The sequence below is a fragment of the Malus domestica genome, chromosome 03, assembly GCF_042453785.1.
Source record: "Malus domestica chromosome 03, GDT2T_hap1".
NCBI classification, from domain to species: Eukaryota; Viridiplantae; Streptophyta; class Magnoliopsida; order Rosales; family Rosaceae; genus Malus; species Malus domestica.
Window position 1 is genome coordinate 18,484,597 of NC_091663.1, and position 3,617 is coordinate 18,488,213.

Consider the following 3,617-nt stretch of genomic DNA (forward strand, 5'->3'; position numbering starts at 1 on the left):
ATTAGAAGAGTCAAATCATCTACAACCTAAACCAAGAGAACCTAGAAGATTGCACTCTCTATTCTAGGTTTAGGGTGATGAAAATGATAAATTAGATTAATTAATTTGGAAAATAATTAATTAGATTAATTAATTTTAGTTTGGGAAAGTAATTAATTAAATTATTTAATTAGTTATTATTATGGTTATATATATCTAAGATGGGCCTCGAAATAGTGTTAGGAGTTGCCGAGTCCATAGGGCCGAAGTCCATTGGGCTTGTTTCAAGTTAAAATATGATTTGGAGTCAATAGTGGCCCAAAAAGGCCCAATACATATTTTGAACAAGAATGGCATGCAAAATGGTGTTAAAGGAAGGGGTGGAAAAAAAATACCAAAAATCCCAAACTATACCCAAATCATATTAAAACCGAACCGAAAAAAGCCCATACCGAAAATCTCGAAAATTTTAGTATTGAAACCGAACCGATCCCAAATTATTCTGTATGGGATTCGGTCTCACATTTTAACATCATTGGGTATTCTCATCCCAAACCAAAATTTAATAAATATTATATATATATATATATATATGTGTGTGTGTGTGTGTTGGAATGTCTATAATGGGCCTATTATATATTAGTATTATTAAAATAAGTAAAGTGTGCAAAAAAGCACATGGGTGTTGTCTAAAGACACGTCACATAATACTCTCTCTCTCTCTCTCTAATTATCTCTCTCACCAAGAGTCTCAGACTTTCTCTATGTTTCCTCTTGAATTCGAAGCTCAACAGCCACACACCCACCCATCCTCTCACAATCTGACTCTGATGAACTCTCTCCACTCTAGCAACCACCACACTGCACGGCTTCATCCCCACCTATGATTCTCTCCAACGATTCTCTCTGTGTGTGGGGTTTCGAATTAAGGTTAGGGTTTCAAATTGGGGCTTAAGGTTTCAAATTGGGGGCTCAACTCAGGAGGAAGACACAGGTCTAACTATCTCTTCACTCTGTCTCTCTCTTGACCTTCAATCTTCACCGATTCACTATCACTGTCTCTGATTTTAGTTTGGGCTTTTAACGCAGTTCAAATGATTACAATTTCAATTTGGATGATTTAGATTTTGATGCAGGTTTGATTTCGGAAAATCTCGAAATACGGAAAGCATTTCGGGAATCTTGAACTTCGGGAATACCGAAGGTTCGGTTCGGGATCGGTGGTCATATTCTCATCCAAAAAAAGTCGGTTTGGGACTTGATATGCCGTTTTTGGTTCGGTATCCCATACCAAACCAGCCTTAGTTAAAGGCAATTTGCCTTGTTTAAAAAAAAAATTGTTTATGTTGTGCTGTGAGAATGAACAACTATAAAATAAAGTAGTTATTGGTAAACTTTGGTTGTTAAAGTGTTTTTTTACAATAAAAACAATGTGTAAGTGTTTGGTACTTTTACGTAAAACTGTTGTGACTACGTTATATGACTAAAGAATGTATGATGTTGTAAGAAAATTTTGGATGACATGCAAAATGGCGACAAAGGCAACATGCCTTTATGCGGTGGTGTGTGAAGGAAGATTGGTGAGTAAGAACTTCCACAAGAAGCTTTAGTCTCACTCATTATACGCATGCAAGTTTCACATGGTGGTACATCAAGTATTTTTATATAAGTTGTGGAAAATTTTATTTTTTAAGTTAATAATTTTTTTTAATATCATATTCCATCATTTGTATAGTAACACATGGTGTACCATCCCGTGTTCCGGTTACACTGAAAAATCTCTCCTTAAAAAGAGAGAGTTGTCATCCATTTATTCTTATGAGAGAGAGAGAAGCTCTCATCCTCACATGCAGTCTCTCTAACTAAGTAGAAAATGTGAGTTTTCAAGAGTGAGTTTTCTTTCTGAGCCTCAAAAAGAAAGAAATCTATGAGTGAAAACACCAACACCACCAAAGTCATTCCTCCTGTTTGAGTAAGTGTGTGTCCTCGTTCAACACTCTTGCTCCTCCATTCTCACCTTAGTTTCATAGGTGAACTACGGCGGTTTGATCTTCGTTGGAGACAAAGTACGTAGGCAACCTACTCATATGACGGCTAGGTACAACAGAAAATCTACAAAAGGTGTTCTTGATCTTTAGAGATGGAGCATGCATATCAAGGAAGAAGGCCTACCTTAAAGGAATTCAATACTTACCACACTAGCCCTCTATTTTGTTATTATTATAAAACATGAAAGTTTTAGTCTAATTTGAATTCAATACTTACCAAATATATATTGACAAGTCAAATTCAATGATCTGAATAGTCTATGTAGAGCCAAAACTAATTCAGAAAATCATGGAGTTGAACCAAAAATTAGATTGGTGAGGCCCACATTCCGATTATAAATGAATATAAATATAAATTAAGCATGATCTCATCTGGATCCAATTCGTTTACATGATTAACCATGATCTGATCCAATAGCCACATTCTCTAATCTCAAACTACAATGTAACCATAATTACAGTTTGATTTGGTTTGATAGAAGCTTCAACTAACTTAATAATAAAAATAGAGAAAACTTCTTATCGTTTAAGATAGAGAAGTGATGTCAAATTTGAATGGTATAGAAATTTGAATTTTTGTATTAAATAAAAACTTTTGATCGCAAATAATCTTTTAAATTGATCAAATTCCTCATTTTAGTCTATGAGTTTCAAAGCCCATCAATTTTGTCTTTGACTTTCACTGCTGCACATCAATATGGTTCTTCTATTAAAGTTACGTTAGTAATTTTTGGGTAAATTATATAGTAGCCCCTCATGTTTGAAGTCTATTACAATCTCATACAATAACTTTAAAACATTTCACTTTCATACATCACGTACTATTTTATTTCAAAATAATACATCCGTTACATTTTTCATCCATTAATCCGTTAAGCATTGTCGTGGCTACCACATTTGTGCTGATGTGGCTGCTATGTGGCAAAAAAAAAAAAAAAAAAAAAAAAAACCCAAACCTAGAAATGATTCCCGGCAACCCCACATCCCACCCCCTACCAATCTCTTCCTTCCCGTCCATTCATGCCCTCCACCACCTACCCATCTCTTCCTTCCCTTCTGTCCATGCCCTCCACCCCCTACCCATCTCTTCATTCCCGTCAGAGTTGAGTAAAAAGCTAAACTCGTTTTGAGCCTCTCTTACCAATATCACAAACAAAACGAGTAAAATAAACCCTAAAACCCTAATCAAATCAATTCCAAACTCTTATTCTAGAAAATTTGAGGGATTGCAAACACCAATTCAATCACCAATCGAGAACGAAATGCACAAACTTCAACAAATCCAATTACAGAGATAGAGAGAGTTGAACCTCACATTGGCTGTTGCCGCCGTGGCGCTCGCTTCGATCTCCTGAGACGACGGTGTCGGTTGGGATGTCCCGGTCAGCGGACAGCGGCGGGGCCGGGACGATCTCCATGGGCTGGGTCGGATCAGGTAAGGGGTGGGTTGGAGTCTGCGTTGGGTATTGCCGATCGGTCCTCGGTGGGGGTAAGGTAGTCGGAGAGGGGGTCTGATAACATGGCGGAAAGGGATTGGCGACGTGTGATGTTGTGCGCTTTGGTGAGGGTCGTGAAGAGTGTGAGCGTGAG

At 37.2% G+C, this 3,617-nt stretch overlaps 1 long non-coding RNA gene across 2 annotated transcripts; it reads left to right on the forward strand.

Annotated features, from left to right (window-relative positions):
• Window positions 1–628: 628 nt before the first annotated feature.
• LOC139194226 (uncharacterized) lies at window positions 629–1,373 on the forward strand. Of its 2 annotated transcripts, none has more exons than XR_011578987.1 (2): window positions 629–973; window positions 1,104–1,373. It is a non-coding gene; the product is annotated as an uncharacterized lncRNA (long non-coding RNA). The 2 variants fall into 2 exon arrangements; XR_011578986.1 differs by having other exon boundaries at window positions 1,116–1,373.
• The last annotated feature ends 2,244 nt before the right edge of the window (window positions 1,374–3,617 follow it).